The 16,707-nt window shown below is 44.0% G+C and overlaps 1 protein-coding gene across 1 annotated transcript in view; it reads right to left on the reverse strand.

The window, feature by feature from the left end:
• The window catches only part of LOC126203407 (fatty acyl-CoA reductase 1-like), a 131,797-nt gene extending 115,433 nt beyond the window's left edge, over positions 1 to 16,364 (reverse strand). Inside the window, exon 1 of the mRNA XM_049937711.1 lies at positions 16,250 to 16,364. The gene's annotated coding sequence lies outside the window, so the exon portion shown is untranslated. The remainder of the gene's footprint in view (positions 1 to 16,249) is intronic.
• Positions 16,365 to 16,707: the final 343 nt, after the last annotated feature.

Genomic DNA, 16,707 nt, shown 5'->3' on the forward strand with positions numbered 1-16,707 from the left:
AGCGTGATAAGGTCACGGAGATGTTTAGCAAACTCAAGTGGCAGACTCTGGAAGAGAGGCGCTCTGCATCGCGGTGTAGCTTGCTGTCCAGGTTTCGAGAGGGTGCGTTTCTGGATGAGATATCGAATATATTGCTTGCCCCTACTTATACCTCCCGAGGAGATCACGAATGTAAAATTAGAGAGATTCGAGCGCGCACGGAGGCTTTCCGGCAGTCGTTCGTCCCGCTAACCACACGCGAAAGGAACAGGAAGGTAATGACAGTGGCACGTAAAGTGCCCTCCGCCACACACCGTTGAGTGGCTTGCGGAGTATGAATGCAGATGTAGATGTATGCTACGCACAACAATTCCATTCTGTATGTTTGACGTCCACGCTTATATTTACAGATCCAGTAAGTACAAGCACGAGCAACGTTCGCTTTAGAGATGATGTTCAAAGCGGCCACCCTGCGTTTACAAACATTATACTCTGCTGGACCCTATGCAACACACTAACATGCACACGAGCTGTTAGGCAGTGTACATCCATGGCTGGGGTACTATAAACTTTTTCCTTTAAGTGTCCCAGCAAATAAAAATCTAGTGATTGAAGATCCCAGGGAACATGGAGACCAGAACATTGGACCACCGCAACCATCCATTTCCTTGGATACCATTCATTTAAAGAGTAACGCTCATTCCTTCCAAATTGTGACAGCGCATTATCATACTGAAACCCCAGCTGTCACCAAACACCAATGGAACGTTTTCTAATGCGTCAGACAAAGTATTGCAAGGACACATATGACTCAGGGTCACAGTCAACTAGTCCAACAATACGTAAGAGCCAAAAAGCATCCTCCCGCGCTTCCAGCCCACAGGTTTATGCCAAAGCATGCCTGGAAACCCCCTTCATCGGTTGCATGTGGGTTGTGTTCCGACCAATAATGGCTGTCGTTGAGGCTGAAAATACCCTCACGAGTGAAGCTAGATTCTTCAGTCCATATCACGTTATTTATCAAATGTCTGATTATCTGCAGCCATTGATGTCCAATGGGGGTTCCAACAGAACAATGCGACACCCCACCCGTCCAGAATTGCTACAGACTGGCTCCAGGAACACAGGAACACTCTTCGGAGTTTAAACATTTCCGCTGTCCACCAGACTCCCCAGACATGAACATTGTTGAAGATATCTGAGATACCTTGAACGTGCTGTATTTATGTATAGCTGTGCAGGATTCATGTTTTCAGTTCCCTCCAGCACTACTTCAACATTAGTCGAGTCCATGCCACGTCGTGTTGCGGCATTTCTGCGTGCTTGCGGGGACCCTACAATTTCTTTGGCTCTTCTATGTATATACGTTAATAAAAGTAGTTTTAAAGATGATACGAATTTTATACAATTGCGTTTCTTCCCCATTCGAAAGCTATACTGAAGCTGTTTGTCTCAAAATTCTTAGATTCCAGGGATATTTTAGCAATTGGCAAAATGGTGAGGAGTACTTGTGATGTATTTATAAGTCATTATCACAAACACGCCTACACAAACTAGACAAAACCCCGTTTCTTATAGAAGTATGGTAAGATAAGTGATGATTAAGATATTTGTATGGTGGATCGCTCATTGCGAAGGAACCTGCACAAGTAACATAATCTTCAAAGAATAAAGTTTTTACCTCAATACAACAAATAAATCATGAAGAACTCAAAGTGAATGCTGCTTAAATTATAGATGAAACTATTAACAAAAACTCTTCTTCTTCTTTTGCTAGTGCCTTTGTCCCACATTTTGCGCAGCGACGGCATGATTAAGGTCGGATTTGGCATGGTTAATTTTAAGGGCTAACCGGATGCCCTTCCTGTCGCCATCCCATACCCTCCAGGAAGGAATTGGTGTACCCCAGCTGTCTGGATCCAGTGTAAATCATGAAATAGTGCGAACGTTTTTCAGATGTCTGCGAAGCGTGTAACTGAGGCGGGACATGGGGACCAGTCCGGTATTCACCTATTATAATGTGGAAAACAGCCTAAAAACCACATCCAGGCTGGCCGGCACACCGGCTCTCGTCATTAATCCGCTGGATTCGATCCGGGGACGGCACGCCTACCCGAGTCCAGGAAGCAGCGCGTTAGCACTCTCGGCTAATCTAGTGGGTAACAAAAGGTCTTTTCATTGTAACAGAAACTATACTTTCCCTCCTTTAAAAAAATGCGCATTTCTTAAATTATGTACTTATGGATAAAAAATAGGCACATGTTGTTATTGCACAACACTCATATTTAAAGACATTGATGCCGAATTCCTTAAATTTAATATTTTCAAACTACCATGCAAGTTTCGAACCTACACTTCTATAGCTGTGTAATATTATGTTTGAACTTTTCTGTTATATCAAAAGGTCGTTCTAAATATCTCTATACACATCAGTTACTGTTCAGTACATGCAATGTCATATTTATTATAGGAAATATTGTAAAAAGTTCGTGAGTAGGTTAACCACCCACAAGGGAAACATTGCCGAATCCTCAGATTTGGGAAAAATGGCGGACGATTCGGCCTGTTACGAAGGAGCTGTAGCAGTGTCAGCCGCGTCAGCCAGAGCACCGCAGCGCGGCTGTGTGCCTACTGGGGGCAGCGGCTGGCTCGCTTCGCGAAGTTGCGCCGGCCTGCGCTTACTGCAGTTTGCCAGCAAGTGCTCAGTCGACCTGCAAAAAGAGCGAAGGTTGGGACGGAGGGGGGGCTGCCCACTGTGCGATTTCTGGATGCCACCAACGTACAGACACGAAAGTATATGCTTCTTCAAGACAGTAGGAACATTGTTAACACCGCTGTCAACTTGGTAGACGAAGCGGACCAGAGGTGTACACGTTCCACATTTAACCTGCCCTTGCTTGCCTGTTATCCGGAAAGACAAGCCACAGCACTCTGTCGATAGAATGGGCAAGCTGTTTTAATCACTTCCGAGCCAAGCTGTGCCCAAACCGAGCTGGCTAAAAGAGTCTCGCTTGCCTGCCCGTCTTCCCTCAGTGCTACACTACGTAACAGCTTTTTTTGTACGCTTTCATTGTAGCGTTATGAATAGGAGTATCTTTCTAGCCGAGTATCACAAAACAAGTCTCAATGAAATATATATTCATTTCGGATTATTGTAGGCCAGTGGAATTAATGAAACCAAAAATAACCACCATGTAGAGTAACTTAAGGGGCGCTCATATATTCGGGTCAGTGAAGTAACATATGGCCTTACGGAAGGCAGAATCAAAAGGGGAGGGGGGGGGGGAGCTCCCATTTTCCGACTTTCTGCACGTTTCAAGAAAAGAGGCTACGAGCAATGGGAACATCAGTGGCGAATATCGCAGGAGGGAAAAGTTCTTCTCGTTCGCTTCAGTCCAGCGCTCTGTCCTAACGAAACTGCGAGGACGAGTAACATTAATTATTCAAATAAGGTTGTGACAAGCATGTTTCCCTGCAACCGTCTGTAGCATCCGAGTCACAGACTCTCCCAATTGCAGCGAACACCCAGAAGGCGACATAGATCTTAACCACCTCGAGTTGGCATCTTTTAAGTATACTCCACACCAAAATAAACGGTGGGAAAAATACGAAAAAATGCGGACTCCCTTGCCAACTAACATCAAAACACTAATGAGTAAAAACACCCTCGAAATTAACTGTCTAGTAGCTCGTTTCCTATTGGAAACGGATGTAAATGAAATGCGACTAGTGTTTGTCTAGTTGTTGATAAAAAAAACAGCTGAAGTTTGAGAGCAACAAGAAAAACCACTAAATAGTTGAATGAACGAATGAATACGTGCTTCAACTCACAGAGCAACTCAAGACTCGTTTCACTTCAAATGAAAGAGTGAATTACTCGGTACGCAGAACAGCACAGGATCGTGTCGACCGTTCTCATTCGGTTGCTTCCAGAGACTGGTTTTACGTGAAAGAAACGACTGAATAGTAGATTCACCCGATACAAAAAACTACTGCTGAACGAGTCGGCTGTTTTCCAACGTCCGACTGAGTCGATTGTGTTCATTCGGCTGTTCCCATCACTGCATACATATACATCTACCGATTTCTACATCTACATCTACATCCATACTCCGCAAGCCACCTGACGGTGTGTGGCGGAGGGTACCGTGAGTACCTCTATCGGTTCTCCCTTCTATTCCAGTCTCGTATCGTTCGTGGAAAGAAGGATTGTCGGTATGCTTCTGTGTGGGCTCTAATCTCTCTGATTTTATGCTCATGGTCTCTTCGCGAGATATAAGTAGGAGGGAGCAATATACTGCTTGACTCTTCGGTGAAGGTATGTTCTCGAAACTTTAACAAAAGCCCGTACCGAGCTACTGAGCGTCTCTCCCGCAGAGTCTTCCACTGGAGTTTATCTATCATCTCCGTAACGCTTTCGCGATTACTAAATGATCATGTAACGAAGCGCGCTGCTCTCCGTTGGATCTTCTTTATCTCTTCTATCAACCCTATCTGGTACGGATCCCACACTGCTGAGCAGTATTCAAGCATTGGGCGAACAAGCGTACTGTAACCTACTTCCTTTGTTTTCGGATTGCATTTCCTTAGGATTCTTCCAATGAATCTCAGTCTGGCATCTGCTTTACCGACGATCAACTTTATATGATTATTCCATTTTAAATTACTCCTAATGTGTACTCCCAGATAATTTATGGAATTAACTGCTTCCAGTTGCTGACCTGCTATTTTGTTGCTAAATGATAAGGGATCTATCTTTCTATGTATTCGCAGCACATTACACTTGTCTACATTGATATTCAATTGCCATTCCCTGCACCATGCGTCAATTCGCTGCAGATCCTCCTGCATTTCAGTACAATTTTCCATTGTTACAACCTCTCGATACACCACAGCATCATCTGAAAAAAGCCTCAGTGAACTTCCGATGTCATCCACGAGGTCATTTATGTATATTGTGAATAGCAACGATCCTATGACACTACCCTGCGGCACACCTGAAATCACTCGTACTTCGGAAGACTTCTCTCCATTGAGAATGACATGCTGCGTTCTGTTATCTAGGAACTCTTCAATCCAATCATACAATTGGTCTGATAGTCCTTATGCTCTTACATTGTTCATTAAACGACTGTGGGGAACTGTATCGAAAGCCTTGCGGAAGTCAAGAAACACAGCATCTACCTGTGAACCCGTGTCAATGGCCCTCTGAGTCTCGTGGACGAATAGCGTGAGCTGGGTTTCGCACGACCGTCTTTTTCGAAACCCATGCTGATTCCTACAGAGTAGACTTCTAGTCTCCAGAAAAGTCATTATACTCGAACATAATACGTGTTCCAAAATTCTACAACTGATCGACGTTAGAGATATAGGTCTATAGTTCTGCACATCTGTTCGACGTCCCTTCTTGAAAACTGGGATGACCTGTGCCCTTTTCCAATCCTTTGGAACGCTACGCTCTTCTAGAGACCTACGGTACACCGCTGCAAGAAGGGGGGCAAGTTCCTTCGCGTACTCTGTGTAAAATCGAACTGGTATCCCATCAGGAACAGCGGCCTTTCCTCTTTTGAGCGATTTTAATTGTTTCTCTATCCCTCTGTCGTCTATTTCGATATCTACCATTCTGTCATCTGTGCGACAATCTAGAGAAGGAACTACAGTGCACTCTTTCTCTGTGAAACAGCTTTGGAAAAAGACATTTAGTATTTCGGCCTTTAGTCTGTCATCCTCTGTTTCAGTACCATTTTGGTCACAGAGTATCTGGACATTTTGTTTTGATCCACCTACCGCTTTGACATAAGACCAAAATTTATTAGGATTTTCTGCCAAGTCAGTACATAGAACTTTACTTTCGAAGTCATTGAACGCCTCACGCATAGCCCTCCTCACACTACATTTCGCTTCGCGTAATTTTTGTTTGTCTGCAAGGCTTAGGCTATGTTTATGTTTGCTGTGAAGTTCCCTTTGCTTCCGCAGCAGTTTTCTAACTCGGTTGTTGTACCACGGTGGCTCTTTTCCATCTCTTACGATCTTGCTTGGCACATACTCATCTAACGCATATTGTACGATGGTTTTGAACTTTGTCCACTGATCCTCAACACTATCTATACTTGAGACAAAACTTTTGTGTTGAGCCGTCAGGTACTCTGTAATCTGCTTTTTGTTACTTTTGCTAAACAGAAAAATCTTCCTACCTTTTTTTAATATTTCTATTTACGGCTGAAATCGATGCCGTAACCGCTTCATGATCGCTGATTCCCTGTTCTGCGTTAACTGTTTCAAATAGCTCGGGTCTGTTTGTCACCAGAAGGTCTAATATGTTATCGCCACGAGTCGGTTCCCTGTTTAACTGCTCAAGGTAGTTTTCAGATAAAGCACTTAAAAAAATTTCACTGGATTCTTTGTCCCTGCCACCCGTTATGAACGTTTGAGCCTTCCAGTCTATATCCGGCAAATTAAAATCTCCACCCAGAACTATAACATGGTGGGGAAATCTACTCGAAATATTTTCCAAATCATCCTTCAGGTGCTCAGCCACAACAGCTGCTGAGCCAGGGGGCCTATAGAGACATCCAATTACCATGTCTGAGTCTGCTTTAACCGTGACCTTCACCCAAATCATTTCACATTTCGGATCTCCGTCAATTTCCTTCGATACTATTGCACTTCTTATCGCTATAAACACGCCTCCCCCTTCACTGTCCAGCCTGTCTCTGCGGTATACATTCCAATCTGAGTTTAGGATTTCATTACTGTTTACATCTGGTTTCAGCCAACTTTTTGTCCCTAGTACTATATGGGCGTTGCGACCGTTTATTAATGAGAGCAGTTCTGGGACCTCTCTATAGACGCTCCTGCAGTTTACTATTAACACATTAATATTGTTATTCCCTGTTGCATTTTGCCTACTCCTACCTTGCCGCGTCTCAGGAGGCGTCTTGTCGGGCCTAGGGAGGGAATTCTCTAACCTAAAAAATCCACATGTGCACTCCACACGTACTCCGCTACCCTTGTAGCCGCTTCCGGCGTGTAGTGCACGCCTGACCTATTCAGGGGGACCCTACATTTCTCCACCCGATAGTGGAGGTCGAGAAATTTGCACCCCAGATCTCCGCAGAATCGTCTGAGCCTCTGTTTTAAGCCTTCCACTCGGCTCCAAACCAGAGGACCGCGATCGGTTCTGGGAACGATACTACAAATAGTTAGCTCAGATTCCACCCCGCGAGCGATGCTTTCCGCCTTCACCAATTCCGCCAACCGCCTGTACGAACTGAGGATGACCTCTGAACCCAGACGGCAGGAGTCATTCGTGCCGACATGAGCAACAATTTGCAGTCGGGTGCACCCATCCCCATTCGAATTATTACTTCGTGGTGCGTCGTTTAGTTTTTATATTGGAGTGTACATAAATATGTGCTGTAAAGGGAGAAACGGAATCACATTGTTGTTCCTTACTAGTATATCGCTTCTCAAAAACTTGCATTATTATTATTATTTCTTTAAATTTCACCTGGTACGAGGGTTGCCCTGAAAGTAGTGCACCGCATTTCTTTTCTTCAACAATTCTTTATTGAACATAATGAAAATTACAGTCCCGAAAGAACTGTGTTTTATCTACACGCCCTATTTTTTCACGTAGTCTCCACCCCGTTCTATGACCTTCCTCCAGCGCGAAACAAGAGCGTGTATGCCCTGTCAGTACCTATACTTGTTCTGGATGCGGAGACAGTTCTTCACTGTGTGAATCACCTTCTCCTCGTCCTCAAAATTCTAAACGAATGGCTTCCTCTGATGGCCCAAACGAGTGGAAGGCCGAGAGACTAGGTCAGGGGTGTCAGGTGTGACGGCTGTGGATGGTCTCCCCGACCGATGCAAATCGTGGAGCTCCTTCTGATGATGTCACTCTCCGTGTGCAGCGACTAACTATACTTCTGTCGACAGCAGATGATCCATAGACTTAGCACGAGCGTTTTGTTTCTCTTCAGCGAGAAATTCAGTGACAGAATATTTCTTGCAGCGTACATCACCTACAGACGCCATTTTGAAACTGTCCTTCAGCTACGCTATCTATCGGAAGTGCCGGCCGAAGTTGCCGTGCGGTTAAAGGCGCTGCAGTCTGGAACCGCGAGACCGCTACGGTCGCAGGTTAGAATCCTGCCTCGGGCATGGATGTTTGTGATGTCCTTAGGTTCGTTAGGTTTAACTAGTGCTAAGTTCTAGGGGACTAATGACCTCAGCAGTTGAGTCCCATAGTGCTCAGAGCCATTGGAGCCTATCGGAAGTGACGTAAACATGGCGCGCTCACTCAGGAGGCATCAAATATACACTCCTGGAAATGGAAAAAAGAACACATTGACACCGGTGTGTCAGACCCACCATACTTGCTCCGGACACTGCGAAAGGGCTGTACAAGCAATGATCACACGCACGGCACAGCGGACACACCAGGAACCGCGGTGTTGGCCGTCGAATGGCGCTAGCTGCGCAGCATTTGTGCACCGCCGCCGTCAGTGTCAGCCAGTTTGCCGTGGCATACGGAGCTCCATCGCAGTCTTTAACACTGGTAGCATGCCGCGACAGCGTGGACGTGAACCGTATGTGCAGTTGACGGACTTTGAGCGAGGGAGTATAGTGGGCATGCGGGAGGCCGGGTGGACGTACCGCCGAATTGCTCAACACGTGGGGCGTGAGGTCTCCACAGTACATCGATGTTGTCGCCAGTGGTCGGCGGAAGGTGCACGTGCCCGTCGACCTGGGACCGGACCGCAGCGACGCACGGATGCACGCCATGACCGTAGGATCCTACGCAGTGCCGTAGGGGACCGCACCGCCACTTCCCAGCAAATTAGGGACACTGTTGCTCCTGGGGTATCGGCGAGGACCATTCGCAACCGTCTCCATGAAGCTGGGCTACGGTCCCGCACACCGTTAGGCCGTCTTCCGCTCACGCCCCAACATCGTGCAGCCCGCCTCCAGTGGTGTCGCGACAGGCGCGAATGGTGGGACGAATGGAGACGTGTCGTCTTCAGCGATGAGAGTCGCTTCTGCCTTGGTGCCAATGATGGTCGTATGCGTGTTTGGCGCCGTGCAGGTGAGCGCCACAATCAGGACTGCATACGACCGAGGCACACAGGGCCAACACCCGGCATCATGGTATGGGGAGCGATCTCCTACACTGGCCGTACACCACTGGTGATCGTCGAGGGGACACTGAATAGTGCACGGTACATCCAAACCGTCATCGAACCCATCGTTCTACCATTCCTAGACCGGCAAGGGAACTTGCTGTTCCAACAGGACAATGCACGTCCGCATGTATCCCGTGCCACCCAACGTGCTCTAGAAGGTGGAAGTCAACTACCCTGGCCAGCAAGATCTCCGGATCTGTCCCCCATTGAGCATGTTTGGGACTGGATGAAGCGTCGTCTCACGCGGTCTGCACGTCCAGCACGAACGCTTGTCCAACTGAGGCGCCAGGTGGAAATGGCATGGCAAGCCGTTCCACAGGACTGCATCCAGCATCTCTACGATCGTCTCCATTGGAGAATAGCAGCCTGCATTGCTGCGAAAGGTGGATATACACTGTACTAGTGCCGACATTGTGCATGCTCTGTTGCCTGTGTCTATGTGCCTGTGGTTGTGTCAGTGTGATCATGTGATGTATCTGACCCCAGGAATGTGTCAATAAAGTTTCCCCTTCCTGGGACAATGAATTCACGGTGTTCTTATTTCAATTTCCAGGAGTGTACATACGTAACGTTTCGCATTCGTAGCATTGGTTTCGACTGAAAAAAAAAAAAAATGCAGTGCATTACTTTCTGGGCAACCCTCTTAACAAGAAGTATGGTGGATTTTTGTAAGCTCTATCAGCCAGCAACTATCCGTTCTGCGGATTACCAATGTTACTACACGTTTTAATAGAAGCATAATATCGGAAAAGCTGGCACAGTGGTGGAAAAATGGATCATTATTTGGAAGGATGGCAGTTCAAATCCCAGTCTGGCCGCAAAGATTTAGGTTCTCTGTGGTTACCCTAAATTATTTAAGTCGAATACTGTGACGGTTTCATTGAAAGAATAACGCCGATCTCCTTACCCATACTTCTACATCTACATACAATACTCCGAACGCCATCGGACAGTGCGTGGCAGAGTGTATCCTGTATCATTACAAGTCGTTTCCATTCCTGTTGCAGTCGCAAATAGAGCGAGGAAAAGCGGCACTGTATATGCCTCTGTATGAGCCCTAATTTCTCGTATCTTATCTTAAGCGGAACATATGTTGGCGGCGGTAGAATCATGTGGCAGTGAGCTTCAAATTCCGGTCCTCTAAATTTTCTCAATGATGCTTCTCGAAAAGAAAGTCGCCTTCCCTCCAGGAATTCCCATTTGAGTTCGCGAAGTATCTTCGTAATACTTGAGTATTGTTCGAAACTACCGGTAATAAATATTGCAGCCCGCCTCTGACCGACCTGGCACGAATCCCAAACTCTCGAGCAGTACTCAAGAACAGGTCGCACCACCGTCCTACTTGCGGTCTCCTTCACAGGTGAACCACTCTTTCCTAAAATCTCCCAATAAATCGAAGTCGATCGTTCCCCTTCCCTACCACAGTTCCATTTCATACCTTGTTGCAACGTTACGACCAGATATTTAAACAACTTGACTGTGTCAAGCTGGACCCTAGTGATACTGTATCCGAACATTTGAAGTTTCTTCTTCCTAATCATCCACTTTAGCTTACATTTTGCCACATTTAGGGCTATCTGCCATTCATCACACCAACTGGAAAGTTTGTCTAAATCGTATCTGCCTACAGATATTCAACTTCGACACCTTACCACAAACCACAGCATCACCAGCAATCAACCGCAGATTGCTGGCCACTCTGTCCTCCAAATCATTTATGTTTAGAGAGAACAACTGCGATCCTATCACATTTCCCTGGGGCACTCCTGACTGTACCATCGTCTCTGGTGAACTCTCGCAGTCGAGGACAACATACTGCGTTCTGTAAGTTAAGAAGTCTTCGAGCCACTCACATATCTGTCAACTTATTCCATATGTTCGTACCTTCGTTAACAGTCTGCGATGGGGCACCGACTCAAATGCTTTCCGGAAACCTAGAAATATGGAATCTGCTGTTGTCCTCCGTTTATATTGCGTAATATAGCATGTGATAAAAGGGCGAGTTTCATATGAGCTATGCTTTCTAAAACCATGCTGATTCGTGTATATAAGCGTGTTCGACTCAAGACAGACATACATTGGAACTGAGAGTATGTTCGAGGATTCTATAGCAAACCGAAGTTAGGGATATTGGTCTGTAATTTTGCAGTCCGTTTTTTTGCACTTCTTATATACTATAGTCACCTGCGCTCTTTTCCAGTCACTTGGGACTTCTGTCCTGAATGTGACATTTAAAACTTCTGCTTTCGTTTCGCTATCTTCAACTGTCACACCAGACTGGTCGACAAGGGAACCGCTTAGCGATTTTACATAGGACACTTCCCCAAATCCTACATTGTTCTCTGCCTGTAATAATATCCCCGTCGACGAATATTAAGCGTCAGTCTTCATTTAGAATTATATTATAAGGGACGGACAAAATCTTTCCGTTTTGGAAGTTGCTGCAGCAAACATGTATGCAGCGTTACTCCGATTCAAGCATATAAGCACCTGCATGTATGGAAGGAGTTATTTATTATTGCATCCATGTCTTCCGATGTGCGTGCGCTAAATACGGAAACGTGACCTATGGCGACGTTGTTACAAAGTACGTGAAAATGGGACCAACTTGCTGTTATTCTTTTCTTGCCTGCCGGAGGACAAACACTGGGAGAAAGTGAAGACTGTTTACGGGGCAGCATGTCTGCCAAATCACCGTCGTGGAATGGTGCGCCAAGGTTGCTGCTTCATGACAGAGCACCACCCCATATCGCAAATGTTGTAACACAATGTTACGCCAAGTCAAATGTGGGACGCTCGATCAACCTCCCAACAGTTCTCATCACTCCCGATGCGATTATTATGCGTTCGCCTTGGAGGGTCCACGACTTCTGTCGGACAAGGATGTGCAGAAGGCAGTTAAGGACTTCTTCACGGTGTTTGACCAAACGGGTATCTTCAACTTGGTGCGCCGGTGGGATGATTGCCTCAATGCTCACCAAGATTTTGTCTGATCAAAATACCGATTCTGGACTGTACGACCTTCGAACGGAAACTTTTTAATAGCTCCTTATAAATATGCCCCTGATGTAACTACATAATAACAAAAAAAAAAAAATCTCAGTAGCCATTGTGCCTCACACAATAGGCATGGTAGATGCTTCCTTAAGGTTAATTTTCATTTTTCCATTTTTTTTTTTTAAAATGAAACTTTCAACTAGTGACCCTGTGCGAACAAACAGGATCACGCTATCTCGTCAAACTAAAGCCAAATAATAATAATAATAATAAAATGTAATAAATGAGTAAAGTACAAGCATTCTGGGAACTTGTAGAAGAAGAAATATCAAAAATTCCAAACTCAAATGTTGTTATACTAATGGGGGATTTTAATGCGCAAATAGGGAGGGAAAAATCGTTTCGAAAACTAGTACGGTACTATCCAGCCCATAAAAAATAAGAAAGAAGAATGGCACAAGACTAATCAGTCTTTGTAGAATATTTCAGTAGAAGGTAGTGTCAGCCTTCTTCAAAAAATTACCAAGAAAGGCAAAAACATGGATCTCTCCGAATCCATTGCTAAGGTAGTTCCAGTTAGATCACGTGGCTATATCTAAATGCAATTTTAAAGAAATCATGAATCTAAAAGTAGCAAGATACAGGGTTCAAATGGTTCAAATGGTTCAAATGGCTCTGACCAGTATGGGACTTAACATCTGTGGTCATCAGTCCCCTAGAACTTACGATAGAACTACTTAAACCTAACTAACCTAAGGACATCACACACATCAATGCCCGATACAGGATTCGAACCTGCGACCGTAGCAGGCGCGCGGCTCCGGAATGAGCGCCTAGAACCGCGAGACCACCGCGGCCGGCAAGATACATGGAGTTTGATTCTCATCATTACCTGGCTAATTTTAGTCAGAGAAGTTTCAGTTTAATTTTAAACTTCTCCGCAAAAAAAGAAAAAAAAAACCGAAAGCGAAAGCAAAAATTAATTAAATGTAATACAGGCAGGCTCAACATCACCAAAGAGGTAATAAAAAGTTTTCAGGAAGAAATTAAAGTAACTAAATCAGGGAAATGGGAAGAAATATCGAACGAAATCAACAGGGCAGCGAAAAAGTGTTTGGAACAACAAAAATGAAGAAGAAGATCTGGTGGAATGTAATCTGTGAAGAAGCAGTTACAGAAAGAACAAAATAGTCGAAGAAATTGAAATGTTCTGGGAATCCTGAACACCTTGATGAATTTAGAATGCAAAGGAAAAAACAGCAAGAATAATAAAGACTGTTACAAGATATTTTGAGAAACCACAGCTTCTTGACATAAAAACAACTTTGTAAAAAATAACTCCCAGAATTTCCAACATATGTTTAAAAGTCATCTAAAGGGCTACGAAGCTCCAAGTACTTGCTTGACAGATGAAAATGGTAAACAACAGCCAGAACTGCGAAATACTAAGAAAGTACTATGAAAAATTATTGAACTGTGAAGAACCAAACTGTAAGATAGAACTTCCAGATCTCCATGAAAATACAGAAGCAGATCCACCACCTTCAGCTGAAGAAATTAAAAAATCAGTAAGTACCTGAAGAACAACAAAGCCAGTGGAGGAGAGGCTATTACAGCTGAACGTATTAAATGGTCTCAACTAAAGATCATAACTAACCTTCAGCTCATGTTTGAAGAAATATGGTTCAAATGGCTCTGAGCACTATGGGACTTAACATCTGAGGTCATCAGTCCCCTAGAACTTAGAACTAATTAAACCTAACTAACCTAAGGACATCACACACATCCATACCCGAGGCAGGATTCGAACTTGCGACCTTAGCGGTCGCGCGGTTCCAGACTGAAGCGCCTAGAACCGCTCGGCCACTGCGGCCTGCCGAATGAATATGGTAAACTAAAAAGACAACAGAAGACTCGAAAGTGTCTCTCATCCATTCCTTGCATAAGAACGGTGATAAGCAAAATGTAAATAACTACAGAGGTATATATTTATTGGCAGTGGGTTATAAAATATTTGCAACAATACTACTAAACAAGGTAGAAGCAACACTTGATAGCCATTTGGGAGAATATCAGAGTGGATTTAGAAAGAACAGATCTTGCTCAGAACAGATTTTCAACCTAAAGTCCATAATTCGTCACAGGTTTACAAAGATATGCTTGTAACATTTATAGATTTTGAAAAGGCATTTGACTTGGTTCATAGGGAAAGACTAGATAAAGCGATCAAAGAATTTGGCATCAAATCTAAATTAGCGAACTTTATTCGTGAAACGCTCACAGACACCAAATCAAAAGTAAAGTTTCGGGGTGAAATTTCGAAGGCATTCAACATAAAAACAAGTGTAAGACAAGGTGATGGCCTGTCTCCACTCCTCTTTAACTGCATACTAGGGGAAAATTGTAAGAGAATGGAAACAAAAACTAATAGAACAGAAGCTATCACCAATCAGACTGGGAACTAAAAACAAATGTATTGAACTTCACTGTTTAGCATTTGCGGATGACTTTGCCATTCTTTCTGAAAACCTAACAAATGCTGGAATATAAATCAATCTCTTAGAAGAAATAGGCAACAAAGCAGGTTTAAGAATATCTGTAGAAAAAACAAAACTTTTGACAAATATGAAAAAATGTTCCGGGATGCCTAGAAACAGATATTGGCCAGATAAAGAACGTAAATAAATTTAAATATTTGGGAGAAATTATTCAAGAAAATGGCTTAGAAAAATTCGCTGTAAAAGAAAGAGTACATAAAAAGGAGAGAGGTTATGGAATAACTAGGAATGTCTGCAACAAAAGATGGCTGTCTAAAAATTTGAAGATACAGCACTACAACACGGTAGTAAAACCAGAATGTCTTTATGCAAGTGAATGTTTAGTTCAGAGCTACAAATTACACAAACTAGAAGTGCTAAAAAGAAAAATCATTCGAAAAATACGTGGACCACCAAAAATACAGAGGTATAGAAATTAAGAAGCAATGAAGAAGTTTATCGCAACATAGAAAACATAAATGAGACACTACGAAAGAGGCGACTGGTATTTTTTGGACACTTATACAGAATGAACAGCAACAGGTCAACCAAACAGATTTTTAAATATCTTTGGGACAAGAAGTCAACAATAGCCTGGATTTAAGAAGTTAGGGAAGATCGGGAAAGAAACAAATGCAACAGAAAGAGAGATTTCCAAGAGGGAAGGTCTTGTAAATGGAAGGATTCCAAGGCAGGAGGGAGAAGAAGACAGGGTCAAAATGGTCCAAGGAGAGAAAAAAGGATACATTGTGAAAGGTGAATCCTGGAGGAAAAGAAAGATCAACAAAGAAGGAAGCATTGAAATTGGTGCGTGGTCCTTAGATGACCCAAACGAAGAAAGACGAAGGAAGAAAATGAAATAAATATCTCTCAGAGATAAAGGGCATATCAGTAACTTTGTGTTTTGCACTTCAAATATGAATTATCCTAGGATGTTATCTAATATTTAACATTTTAGTTGCAATGAGGTACACAGCCAAATGAAACTGCCGTGCTGGCTTCCAGTAGTTGGATTAAAATACTCTTTCATTTTGCTTTCACCAACTCAACGGTTTTCAGCTGCATAGCCCTTTTCAACCTGTTGTACAAGAGAACCCGTGAAATGTACATAGTAGGGAAGGCAGTCGAAGAACCGTCAAGCAAGGGTAAAAAAACTATGTAGGGGTATGCCAGTCTTCACAATTACTGACGCAACAACAAGTGTTTTCTAAACAGTTGCAATGGAGCTTAACACGTAGAAGATTAATAATAAAATTCAGTTTTTAGTATTTCGGAAAACGTTACTGTAATTCTTAAAAAAAAAGAACAGTACATGAAAGCTGTGAAGATGTAATTTTCATCTTCATTTACCTTCACAATCAAAAGAACAGGCAAATTATTAGAACATAAGCAAACATCAAACACATCAGGATTACTTCTAGCAAAGCTATGAGTACATTGAGCGAACGGGAATGTTTGCTTTACTTTACTTCTCGTAAAGATAGAGTACGTTGAGCCAACGTCAATGATTGCTTTAGTTTTTTACAGATAATTTATCTAAGAGCTTACCGAGGTACGTTGCTCTTACTAGAAGGGTTGTTCTCGACCTGTGTCCTACTAACGGAGCTGCCTGTAGACGAGAGTGCGCGAGTTGTTTCTGCGCCGTGGGTCGGTCTGCAGGACTGACCAAACTGACTCGTCCGTCGCCAGGCCCACCGGCGGCCGTTCACGTCCGGAGCTGACAGCTGCGGCCGGACGTAAATCACACGGAGCATATCATTAGCATTAAGTGGCGGGGCGCGCGCGCAACGGGGTGACAGTTTGGCCCTGAGGCGTGGACTGGTCTGGCTAGGCCGTGCCAATGTAAACGTTGCGGACGAGGTCAGTAGAGTGGCGGCAGAAAGTTAACTCGAGCAAGCCTGGCATCGGCCCTTCCCAGTTATTCCAGTCAAGGAACGAACATTAGGGGAAAAAGTTCGCGTTGACGAAAATTTTTGTAAAGTAGTGGGGGAGACTGTCATTAACAG

Source organism: Schistocerca nitens, chromosome 9 (genome assembly GCF_023898315.1).
Source record: "Schistocerca nitens isolate TAMUIC-IGC-003100 chromosome 9, iqSchNite1.1, whole genome shotgun sequence".
Taxonomy (NCBI): Eukaryota; Metazoa; Arthropoda; class Insecta; order Orthoptera; family Acrididae; genus Schistocerca; species Schistocerca nitens.